Source organism: Bos taurus, chromosome 3 (assembly GCF_002263795.3).
Source record: "Bos taurus isolate L1 Dominette 01449 registration number 42190680 breed Hereford chromosome 3, ARS-UCD2.0, whole genome shotgun sequence".
Lineage (NCBI taxonomy): Eukaryota > Metazoa > Chordata > Mammalia > Artiodactyla > Bovidae > Bos > Bos taurus.
Genome location: NC_037330.1, coordinates 104,561,757 through 104,575,048, shown reverse-complemented (window position 1 = coordinate 104,575,048; position 13,292 = coordinate 104,561,757). Strand labels below are relative to the sequence as shown.

General features: G+C 46.6%; 1 protein-coding gene across 4 annotated transcripts in view; it reads right to left on the bottom strand.

Moving 5' to 3' along the window:
- The window catches only part of HIVEP3 (HIVEP zinc finger 3), a 565,238-nt gene that overhangs the window by 99,321 nt on the left and 452,625 nt on the right, over positions 1-13,292 (bottom strand). For all 4 annotated transcript variants that reach the window (XM_059885184.1, XM_059885183.1, XM_059885185.1 and 1 more), the window contains one exon: positions 5,543-5,740. The gene's annotated coding sequence lies outside the window, so the exon portion shown is untranslated. The remainder of the gene's footprint in view (positions 1-5,542; positions 5,741-13,292) is intronic.

Below are 13,292 nucleotides of genomic sequence, written 5' to 3'. Positions count from 1 at the left end.
TGGCCATTTTAAGAAAGTTCTGCGGATCCAGGCCATAGTGGTTGAAAACTGTGGGTGGATTTTAAGCAAGAGACAGCATGGTCAGATTGGTGCTTCATCTTTTTATTACTCTGGGCCAGCACAGGGATGGGCTGGAGCAGACAAGCCAACAGGAAGTGAAGACAGCTGGGAGACTGCTATAACGAACTGTCCAGGTGAGGAGATGGCTATCACAATTGCTGTTGTTGATTAGGAGGGTTATTAAGAGTTGCTGTGTGCCCGCCTCAGGTTAAGCCTTTTACATGTACTCCCTCACTTAATCTGCACAGCCACTGCAGGTATCCCCATCTCACGGATGGGGCACAGAGAGGTGAAGCAGCTTGCCCAAAGTCACACAGCTGGGAAGAAGCAGAGTTGGGATGCAAAATGCCAAGCTCAAGGTCTCTGGGCTCAAGCCTGTTTGCTTGTTGACGGATCCCTTCAAGCTTAGCTGAGAATTCACGGAACACAAGTCCTCGGCAGGAGAAAATCGATCTGAGTCGAGTCAGGCAGGAAGTGGGAGGCAGGCGTGTGGCTATTTTGGAAGAGCGACACGAAAAACCACGAAACTTCCTACCTGTCCCGTTTTGCTCCCATCTGTCCTCGGAAACAAGGCTGCCCCTCTCTTAGATGAAAAGGTGTTTCTCCCCACACAGTGGCTCTGCCGCTGGTGGTGGGAGAGAGCACTAAGCTTAGCACACGCTGGCTATTTTTAAAGGGCTATATAAACAAACAGGGCTATGTAAATAAGAAAAAAAATGAGGTCATCCTTTTAAAATCTAAAAATGTTCTTTTTCTATGGGGTGAGCAGCAAAACCTCAGAAAGAACTCATGCTTTTTTATCTGTGAGAGGCCTTCTCCAGCCCACAGCCTCCCAAAGCCACCAGCCTGCCCCTCCCTTCTCTGCACCCACCCAGGGAAAGCAGGGGGCCTGGGAGCTGGGACTCCTGGGTTTTATTCCTGGCTGTGTGGGCTTTGCCTCGAATGCTCAAAGTCACTGTCCAGCCCCAGTCACCCCCTCCTTGGGGCCTTGACATCTGTCCCCATTCAGGTCACTGGCAAGTATCGCCCATGCTCACGTGTCTGCCTCCTGCATAAACTGATTTAGTGAGCTGACCCAGAGGACCCCTCTGCCACCCCTCTTCATCTCCCTTGCTCCCTTCCCGTGTCTTGATCTGCTGACTGGCCTCAAAGGTCCTCAGCATGATGATTAGAAGCGATTTGTATGTGCCTTCCACATCCTCCCCTACCATTTCTTGGAGCATATTTTAATCTTCTGGACCTTTCTTTCCAAGCCTACGGCTGGAAGCTTTCAGAGCAGCCCTGGAGAACTGTGTTTAGGTCATCAATTGTTAGGAGACACCTCCCAGCTTCAGCAGGGGCTCCTGGACTTCTCTGTGTTTCCCAAGCACTTTTTCCATTACCAATGCCCCTCCCCTGCCCCCTGAGCCTCTCCACCATTGACAGCATCACCTCGCTTCTGTCCTTAGCCAACTTTCACTACTTCCTGCTCAGCCTCCCAACCCCAACCCTCAGCATCCTTGGCTGCATCCTCTGTCCTTCAGCACAGAAAAGAGAACCACCAATATTTGCCAAAGGACCGGTTTTCAAATCGTGTTCTGCAGAGGTGTTTCAGAGGTTCTTCAAATGTCAGGTGACAATGTAGTTTGAATCCTGTTAAAACTGTTAGGGAAAACGGACCTGCACATCCAAAGGTGTTCAATGGCACTCTTAACAATGGGTGTGGCCAGCTGAATGTGGTTTGTGCAGATCTTGGTGGATCTGGAACTTCAGGATTGAAATGTGTCTTCAACCAGAAAGATTGGAGCTCTTTACTGGGCATCTTTATGTTGTTGTTTTTGAAATTCAGGACGATACACACCTCTGTAAAACCACACAAACCAGTACATGCTAAAGCTTTCAGTGATATGAGAATGGATTACATGGATTACCATGAAGATGTCACAAATGACTGTATGCTTCCTGAGTGTTGTAAGAAGAAGGAATTCAAGCAAATGTTTGATACTGTTAGTGATACAAACCAGAATTCCCTTTTCCTCCTCCCCAAATGTCCACATAACATTAAACTAAAGGCCCATCCTGGGCTGCACGGTCGGCTGTGACAAATCTGTTACCAATTCACATCGTTTTAGTGACATGATTTAGAACTTTCTTAATACCATGCAACCAAGCCAAACAAAACAAAAAAAGACAAAGTGATCCTGGATGTTACAGCTGATATACCGATTCAACGACCATCTAGAACAGGCACCAGAAAACTTCTTCTATAGAGGGCCAAAGAGTAAATATTTTTGGCTTTGTGGGACAGACAGTCTTTGTCACAACTCTTCAACTCTGCCATTAGAGTGGGAAAGTCGCCATAAATAATGTTTAAACGAATGGCATGGCGGTGTTCCAAAAAGATTTCATTTACGCAAATCAGGCAGCAGCCTGGGTTAGGTCCATAGGCTGTAGTTTGCTGATTCCTGATCTAGACCCTGAGCTTCTAATGTTTTTATGCATCAAAGCTGAATCATTGCTCTGTTAATGGATGCTCATAATAAATAGATGTTAAAATTTTGAACTTAGAAAATAAATGGGTGTTAATAAACTACCACTTTAACTTGGCATTCCGTGCAGGATTTGACTTTTTTAAATGGTTTCTAAAACTCCAAAAGCTTGAAAACTACTAGCAGAAAGCTTTGCTGCTGAGAAAATGCTTTCATACCCATTTCCAAATTAGATTCACCCTCTAATCACTCATTCAGAAATCACATTTATTCTGGAGAGAGCCCCAGTCCAGGACTATACTAAATGTGAGGGGCCACGACTCCACAAATACGTAACGTAACATATTCATTTCCAAGCCTCAGATAATGCTAATTACCACCCCCCATGCCCCCCGGCCCCCGCCCCCCGCCCCCACCCACACCGCCGGCACGAGGGATTCTGCAAGGTCACTGAAGGCTGGCACATGGTTGGCTCCTGCCTGGCACCCCTGCCAGCCTGGGCCTGAGCCCTCCACCTCACTCAGATGCCAGGTATTCTAGCTTCCCCGCTGGTGGCTGGGGGAAGCTGTGCCAGCAGTGGGCCCTGTGTGCCTGGACACTCCAGAAGCACTGAGTCAGCAGAGTCACATACGCTTGTATTCCCAGAGGGAGCACGGGAAGGGGTGGGGACGAGATCTCTCGCTGGAACTGATAGCTCGTTTCCCTCTGGGTCAGTCCCACGTCCTAAAGATTCTTCCATGCAGCTGGCAGGGACTCCGTGGACAGAAAAAGAGAGTGTGAGAGTAAAGAAGGAGAGGGCTAGTGCCGGGTCTGGGGAGGATTCTCCATCTGCATTCCCCACGATAGTGTCCCCATATCTCTGCCTGCAACCCTCAGGAGTTTCTATTTCTAGCTTAGTTCAGATGTCTACTGTACACCAAGCTGCCTAAATCCAGACCCTGCCCTGAGACTGCCAGTGGAGCAGACCATGTACAGCTAACCGCGATGGATATGAAAGGAGACAAATGCTAAATCAAGGTACCATGAGGTGTCCCAGGATGCCGAGGAAGGGGGACTCATCCGTATGTATTATGGTCCTACTGATTTCTATTAAAACACAGATATCCCTGGGGCAGGAGTCAGCCTTGAAGCTGTTACTGCCATTCTTCAGGAAGCATGTTAGTGGAGAAGAAAGCACTGTGTCTTTTGTAGCCAGAGGCTCTGCTCCTTGCTAGATGTGTGACTGTCTAAATTACTGGACCTCTCTGTGCTCAGTTTCCTTATCTGTACAAAAGAGGCAATAGAACCAGCCTCGCTGGGGTTTCTGCAGGACTGAATCTTGTCTGCAATGTGCCCAGGCCCTGTGTGCAGCATCGGCCCTTAATTTCACCCTGACTCGCTCTGAGGAACTCAGGCACTGGGACTAGGAAGCACAGCCTGGCTGACACACACAGGGCTACAGTGAGGAGGGCGGAGTGGAGCCAACCTGCTTGCATGAGCTGGAGGGCTCCCCATCTTGGGGAGCCCTGGCTAGGTGTCTGGCAACATCCCAGGGCCTCACCGGTACCTCCCCAGCAGCCCTGTGCAGCAAGGGCCACGACTCTCCTATTTTCCAAGCAAGAAACATGAAGCAGAAACTAAGCAACCTGCCTCCCAAACCAGTAAATGCTGAAGCTGTGATTTGCACTTGGGAAGATCCAGAGTTTCCACTATTAAGTTCCACATTTACATATCCCCTCAAACTGAGGCTCACATGCCAGGGCACCCTTCCTTAGAGTCCGGGGGATGATTCCTCCATCTCTGCTGGAGAACCCTGATCATAGCCTGGGTCTAGGAGGTCCACGTGGCACTGCTGAGCTGTGTGCAGAGGCCCAGGCCCAGGCCCCCCACAGTTCAGGCAGCTGTTTCTGAGGGTTTCCAGAGGCCCTATCCTCCTCTCTGTACGTGGGAAAACTTTTGATTAGAGGAAGAGAAAGAGCACCGCTCATGGCACATCAGGCTGGGAAGCATCGGCTGGGACTCACAGCTGAGCCCACAGACCCAAACACAGGACAGGCATCTCCAGGGGCCCCAGAGAGAGACCCCAAGCACCCAGACCTTGGCTAGACCAACATAAAAATACAGATCCCTGTGTCCCCAGCCCCCAAGAGCCTGATGCAGAGAGCATGTCTGGGTGGGCCAAGAAATCTATTTTCTTCCTTTTTCTTTTTAAACCCAGGCACTCCCTCCCTCCCTCTCCTCCCTGGATAATTCTGATGTACTCCACGGCCAGACAAAACATCCAGAGATTTATATTCCTGACCTAAAGAGCTTCTAACACTACACACCTAAACTGAACCACAGCGTGAACTTATAACCTGAAATCACAACTCATACCTGAAGAGCTAAAAATGAATTAAATGGATATAGATATAGATATAGAGAGAGCACGCGCCTAGCCATGCTGGGGCCTTTCCCAGGCCCATTTAGTCAGTCTCTCTGACGGTGGGGCCCTGCCATTGGAATTTTTAAAAACTCCAGGTGATTCTCATATGCAGGCCAAACCGAGAACCCAATATCCTTTCATTTCTTCACATCCAGGAGGACCCTGAAAGATGCTGCTCTGTTGTGATCCTCTGACTAGGCAGGGGGTTTTTTAGGCAAGAGCCATCGGGGGGCGGGGGGCACAGAGAAGTGAGTGGAGCTCCGGCAGCAAGAGATACAGTGAGGTGCATGCGTAGGGAGATTGTGGGCCCTTAAGAGGAGTTGTTGCCGAGGACAGACTGGAATCTGAGGGGCTGGAGAGACAGAACTGCATCTGAGGGGAGACAGTGTGTGGAGCAAAAGAGTGTTGATTTTCAAGGTCTCTGCTGTACTCCTGACCACAGAAGTCCCGAGGAGGTCCAGCTTTCACGGAGGCTCAAGGGAGGCGTCACCATCAACCCTCAACCCCATCATCATCACCACCATCATCACCATCATCCACTATAAAGAGGAAGGACTCTAGCAAGCTCAGGCAAGAAAGGCCGCATATTTGAGGACTGCCCATTTCCTACCTGTGTTGAAGGCACCACTTGCGATGACCAAAACTAAAACGCTGTTCTCTTTGAAAACCAGCGTTCATGTCCACTCCTGTGGCAGCTGCCTCCTCTCACACTCTGTTCTTCCCTCTGCAAGGGAGAGCTCGCCTGGCCAGTATCTCTCGAGGCTCCTCCATGAACTAGTTGGAGGCTGCCGGGTTCGTGCTTCGAATCCTGCAGGGGATAGTCAAGAAACATGATCAAAGAGTTTGCCTGGTCAACTTCTTTACACACAGAACACTGTCCGCCTGATTCCAGAGGGCCCAGGCCCCCGGCTCCTCCCAGCCTGCTTGTCTTGGGGCAGGGACAGATTCCCAAGTGGCCTGGGGAGATGGTGGTGGCCCTGGTGCCTACCATGTTCTACCTTGTATCAGACACTGAACTTCTCTGAGCCTCTATTTCCTCATCAGCAAGCAGGCAGAATTCTAAGATGGTGCTTAGGTTTCCCATCTCCCTGGGGAACACATCCTGCATGATCCTCAGTACTGTGAATATGATGGATCTTACTCTTACAATTAGGTTCTGTTATAGGCACACTTGACCTTAAAATAGGGAGATTATTCCATGGGCTTGACCTAATTGAGAAAATTCTTTAAAAGCAGAGTTGTCTCTTTTTGGTCACAAAAGAGGAAGTCATAGGGCTCAGAATCAGGGAAGGGATTCGCCATGCATTTGCTGACTTGCAGATGGAGGAGGCCATCTGGTAAGGACCTGAGGGAAGCCTCTTGGAGCTGAGAGCAACCCCCTGCTGAACCCCCGCAACTCCCTAGGACATGGATTCAAACAAGTGAATGAGTCTGGAAAAGTGAAATTTCCCTCTGAGCCTCCAGATGAGAACTCAGGCTACAAATACCCTGATTGCAGCCCTGTGCAGAGAACCCAGCCACTCTGTGCCAGACTTCAGAACTATAGGACTTCGAGCTTACAAAGGAGGCTTGTTTTTGGCCACCGGGTTGGAGGTGATTTGTTACACAGCAAGAGAAAACCAAGACAACCTGCAAAAGTGACTCATAGTGGGGCCTGGGTGAGAATTAAACACAATAATAGACATAAGAGCTCATTGTACTCCCCAAATCACCAAACAAAACAGAGCATTGAGGGCCAAGGAAGGCAACGTTTACTGCATCAGTTTTTAATAACCAGCTTACCAGGCTGATTTAAGAATCAAACAAGAACATGCAGAGGAACGTGTTTCAAGATCTAGAAAGCCTAGGCATTCTAGTTGAATCTAGAGTCACCACTCTATACTCTGGTGTGTCTGCTGGAGGCAATGTGGACTGGCAACTGAGAACGGGTATCCTGGCTCCTAGGGCCAGGATACCTGGGTTCTACTTAAGGCCTTCTCCTCATTACTTCTGCTTTGCAAAGTTGCTGAGCCTTGCTGTGCCTGATAAGAGGGGCTAAGAATGACAAGTACCTCCCAGGAGATGAATGATTCCATACACCTAGAAGGTCTGGACCAATACCTGGTGCGTGGCTCAGTCCATGTTATACTATGGATACTATTTCATTACTCTAGTAATCTAGGTCTAAGGTAACCTGCATGCAGGTCTGGGGCACTGCCATCTTCCTTCTTTCGGGCACCATGTTTTTATTGACACAGCTTTGGGATAGTTCATGTTTTGGCAACTACATCCTACTGCTGATTCCTATGAAGGCACAGCTAAGCCCCTCTGCTGTCCCCTCCCTGCTTTACCACTGCTCTCAATCCAGCCAGCCCCATCCCACACTCCGGTGCAGCATCACACCACCACATAGCAGAGTAACGGAACTTGTGCTGTGGCTCCTGTCTAGTCTTCCCTGATTCTGTTGTCCAAGTCATCTAAACTTTTCACGACTTCACATTTTTCTACCATCCCCAGATCCAATCTCACGCCATCCAATAGATCTCAAATTATTAATAAAAAGAGCTAGCTCTATCCCTCCCAGTATAAAAACACCAAGGTCTCAGAACATGTTATCCTATAAACACAGTCCAGGCTCTCCCACCTCTGAACCTTGTTCAGTTCACATTTACTCCCCTCCCCATAACCGTGTCTCTCTGGCCAAATCCTCCCCACCTTTCTGAGAAAGCTCAGCCAGCTCACCCCAGACTGGACTCAAGCCCTGCCTCCCCAGAATACCCACAGCACATTTGCTGGCCTCTCGGAATATGTAACAGCACCCTCTATGCCCACAGATTCCAGGAGTCTTAAAAAGCCTTGGTAGGGCTTCCCAGGCAGCACAGTGGTAAAGAACCTGCCTACCAATGCAGGAGTCACAAGAGATGTCGGTTCAATCCCTGGGTCGGGAAGACCCCCTGGAGGGCGGCATGCCAACCCACTCCAGTATTCTTGCCTGAAAAATCCCATGGACAGAGGAGCTTGGCAGACTATAGTCCATGGAGTCACAGAGTTGGACAGTACTGAGCAACTGAGCGGGCATGTGCGTGCAAACACACACACACACACAGCTGAGGCGGGCCATCTGACTCATCCCCCTACCCCTAGAGCTGGCATGGTGTGTCACACACAGTCAGCATAGAACAATTCTCTTTAGACCCTAATTTGGCTGTTCATTCATTTAACTGATGTGCATTCAGTGCCTACCTGGGGCCAGGCTGGGTAGCAGATCCTGGAGATTAAAGACAGCAAAGATTCAGTCCCTCCCTTCAAGGGGATCACAGCTGGGGGTAAGGACGTGGGAGGGGCAAGAAGTCAAAGGAATGCTTTATAGCATCCCTGGTTCTAAGCTGCGCGGTAAAGGTGTAAAGGAAGGAGCAGTCAGTTCCGACGGTGTCGAATGTGTGAGAGAGGGGCGTTTCAAACAACGGGCGTGCCCCCAAACTGACCGAACGTTCAAGAAATTGCACTCTGTCCCTCTGGTTAGAGGTGAGGGGCAGTGGTAACTCATGAGGGGAGAGTTGGGAGGGAAAGACCCTGATATATGTGGTAGTCTGGCCTTGATCTTGTAGGGGAGTGAGGTCACTGAACCGTTTTAGTCAGTGAGGTAATGCGGTCAGGCCCAAGGGTGTGGCTGGAGGAGAAGATGGGGTGAGGTGGGAGGACTGAGCCAGAGCTCTCCTCACTCTCATTCAGCATCGCCTCAATGCCACTTTGGCCTCTGGTGGCCGGTGGGAGAGCCAGGTGGACGCACCTGCATCAGGGTCACCAGGAATGTTACACACACCTGAGGTTCTATATGGCAAACCGGGCTCATCCATCTCCCTCCTCTCCCCCAAACACCACTGAAATGAAGAGAGACATGTACAAGAAAGAAAAGATCCATTGCAGCATCCGCTGGCCAGCAAGTCTGAGGAAAAGCAGATGAGTAGGAAGGACAGAGAATCTAATCAGAGCTCAGTCAGTCTCACCCAACATGGACAAGGGAAGGCCCACCTGCCGAACACCCAGGAAACTGGCACGGAGGCAGGGCAGGGCAGGAAGGATGGGATTCCTGAGAGCCACAGATAATGAGTGAATGCTTCCAGTTGCCAGAAACACCACAGTTGGGGCACAGGGCAGGGGACAGAAGCCACCAGCCCAGACACCTTACTGCCTTCGTGAGCATGATTCACTTCCACGAGACTCCAGCCCTGGCAGATGGATTGACTATTCATTACAGAAATGTGCTGAAGGCTCCATCAGCTCTTCTCTGATTCTCTTGCCTCGTCTCAACATTCCTCATCACTGTTTCCACAGGTCTGGGACTGCTGTAGTGTATTCCTTACATGATCCTAGTCAAGCTCTACATTGACATACCTTTTTAAGGGACTTCCAACGGTCAACAAAATCCAGATCTTGCCTCCTTCCTCCAGACATGCCAAGATGCTATAGAAGAGAAGTTTCCCCTTACCCAGTGAGTGATGAACTCAGCTTCCTCTCTGACAGCGTCTATACAAATTTTGAGAATCAAATTGACTTTGGGCTTGACATCTACATCATTAACTGCTAGAGGGCAACAGAGCCAAGACTACAGAGATCGAGGGGAAACAGTTAAAACCCTGAGAACTGTTACTCAGCCGAGTCTCAAAGCCAAACAGAGAAGCACTAAAAATAGAATGCCACCCACTTATCTTTTCTTTAAAAAAAAATTACTCAAGGAATTACTCCAACAAAATAAAAACTGTATCAGAATAAGTAATTCAAGAAAGGTCAAGGCAGGATATGCAGGAAACAATGATGAACAGTGAGAGTAGAAAAATGTACAGTCGAATCTAAACAAATGTGGGTAATATTGGTCTCATCTTATTGGAAATTAGATAATGTTTAATTCTAGACATTGACATAGAAACACGGGTTTTAGTTTTTTATTTAAGGGTAACCATTTCTAGAAGGAAGATAAGATACAGGCCTTTTTAAACCACTGTGGGGGAGGGAGGATAAATTCAATTAATCCAGCAAGAGTTGGTAAAGGGAAAAGAAAACAAGAAAGGAAAAGTATAATAAACAAAAGATATAGAGTAAGACGAAACATCATAAATACAAGAATGTAAACAAATTAAATTACTTTAAGACAAGAGATTATGTAGGGGAAAAAATATCTGGCCATATGCTATTTATACAAATTAATAAAGGTTGAAATCAAAGAAACAGCAAAAAGACATCAATAGGCAAAATAGTAACAAAAAGAATGCAGGCAAGTCAGTATTAATATCTGACAAAATACAAATATGTTAGAATAAAATGGGGCATTTTATATTGCTAATGAGTCTTACTCTAAGAAGAAACAAAAATCACAAACCTTTACCTTCACCCTGAACAACATAACCATAAAGTGTATGAAATAACACATTCTTAGCACTACAAAGAGAAGGCAAAAGAAACAAAACAAGTTCATGACTCAAGATTTGATGGTACAAGTAACCTTATATAAGAAAAACACAGAGGATCTGCAGATAGTAAGCTTAGCTTCATATATACTCAAGAAACCAAACACCTTTTTCTTAAACGCTCTTGTACTAGACTACAAGAAAGTCTCAAATTCCAGCATAGATATCACAAAGTCAGTTTTCAATACCATAGAATTAGAAACTAACAAGTAGCAAATAATAAAGTAAATCACACAGGACAACTTTAAGATGCTTTGCTAACTAAATCTGAGTCAAAGAGGACAGCAAAACTGAAAGTGCAGAACATGTATAAACATACAAGACTGAGAATCCTACTTAAAAAACCTGTGGAATGTAGCCAAAGCTGCATTTAGACCTGAAATACTTTCACAATAAAAGAAGGAAGACTGAAACTAAATGAATCAAGCATCTAATCCAAGAAGCTGAAAAATAATAAAGCAAAATAATCTAGAAGGGAGAAATGAACAAAGTTGAAAGCAAAAACGAATGAATGAGAAAAGTACAGCAACCACAATGAAAGAAATTGGTTCTCTGAGACAAACAACACGGAGAAACCGCAGGCTAATCTGACGAGCAGAGAACAGTAAAATCACAAATAAGCACTAAGAAAGACACTATTAACACATATATTAATATGGCTTTACATTTAAGGGAATTTAAGAGAAATTATTTTAAGTTTAAATGCATAATTTGATGTCAGTGAATTTGAAAACTGATGACTTTTTAGAAAATTATAAATTGTATAACTAAAGAAGAGGGAGAAAATCTGGAAAGGCCAATAACAATTGAAGAAACAGGAAAGGCTACCAAAGACGGAATTCCAAATTAGTGAGAAAGAAGGGAGTATTTAAATAAGATAACGGTGACCACTGGCTGGTTGTGTATTCATTTGACAAATATTTACTTAGTGCCTACTATATGTTGGGCATTATTCTGGCATTGCATATGCAGCAATAAACAAACCAGTAAAGGTCTCTGCCTTTGGAGGAGCTGAGGGTCTGGCCAGGGGAGATGAGCAGGAAAGAAACATAGGCAAAATAAAAGGTGTGATAATAAAGTGGGGTACAGAGTGAGGGAGGATGGAGAATTCTACTTTAAATAGAGTACACGCACCACACTTACAACAGAATTAAAGATAAAAACAAAACATACAAGCAAATCCACGAAAACACCAAAACTATTAGAATATTTGTATAATTTAGTGTTGGAGAATAACATTCAAAGCCTGAAGCAGATCTCAGTCCTCTTATAGGAAGAGATTAACAAAATTGACTACACACAAAAATATTAAGCACTACATATAACAGAAGACCCTGCTGACGGTTACCAAGTAAATGACAGACAAATGTCTGCAACATACATATAACAGGGTCAATATCTATAATATGGAAAAAGCACCCATAAAACAACAAGACGAACAGCTAATGAAATGGAGAGAGGAAATAAACAGATCGTTATTCAAGAAATTAAAATGTGTAATAAATATATGCAAAGATGCTTGGCCTCATTAATAATCAAAAGATATACATTAAAAGTCAGTATCACCTTTTGCCCATTTGACTGGCAAAGAGGAAAATGACTGCTCCCATCCAGTGTTGGAGAAAAGCAGTGATCACAGTTTATGTTGATCCAGCAGCTTCACAAGTGCACGCACACAAATTCACACAAATCAGCTTACACAGATGCACACATGATGCCAGCAGCACCATTTTTATTGGTGAACATGGAAACGACCTTAATACCCATCACAAGGAATTGGTCTAATAAGTAAATGATGGTAAACCCACCCAATGGTATAATAATGGGGCAATATTTTTTCTTAATTAAAAATAAATACCTGCTCTGACTGATGACAGAAATTCATCGTGACTTTATGTGTTGAGTATGGGGTGACCTCCCTTACTTGTCACAGCCTGCTGGATGGGAGGCACTGTTGCTGGCCCCACTTTCCACATGAGACTTAGTGAGCAAAAGAGACCTGACAGGTGGTGAACCTTGGTTCCTGTCTCCGTCCAGAGCCTACACACTTAGCTGCTACACACACTTTCCCTCAATGCGCGTGTGTGTGCGTGCTCAGCCGTGTCCCACTCTTTGCGACCCCATGGACTGTGGTTCGCCAGGCTCCTTTGTCCATTGAATTTTCCAGATGGGAATACTGGAGCTGGTTGCCGTTTCCCACTCCAGGGGATCTTCCCTACCCAGGGACTGAATCTGCATCTCCTGTGTCTCCTGCATCGTTAGGCAGTTTCTTTATGACTGCACCAATGGGGTGGTGTGCAAAAAGGGGGAAAGCAGCATCACAGACACACGCATATCTGTGTAGCTGTAATGCTACAGAGGACCTGCGGGATGAAGTTGTCAGCACATCCTAGGGGTGAGACTGCATGAATGGGGCTCAGACCATGCATTTTCTTCCTTACATATTCCTATACTCCTTTCCTTTTTTTTTTTTAAATCATATATGGCTTTTAGAATTTTAAAATTGTAATTTTAAGATGATATAAAACTGTCTTCTTTTTAGAAAGCAGCTGAACAGGGCAGGTCTTACTAGGGCAAGAGGGGCCAATCTGCAAGGTGGTATCCACCCAGGGCAGGAACGGCCAGGGCCAGCTCTTCTGCTGGCCCCACCCAAAACCACAAGGAGGGAGGCCCATCCTTTCCCCTCCCCACCCTCCTTGTGGAACCAAAGCATCAGAGCATGGCCTCTGCTGGCAGGTGGAAGGCGCCCCACATCCGGCCTGGGCACTGGAGGTGCATCCCTGCAGGGGAAGTTCAGCTGATGAAGAGTTAAAGAAAAACCCCAGATGCCCATAGGGGCCAGCCTCACTAGAGCACAACAAAGCTACTTTCTAAGGGCTGGCAGGGAAGCCTGGGGGCCTGGGATTCCAGCAAGGG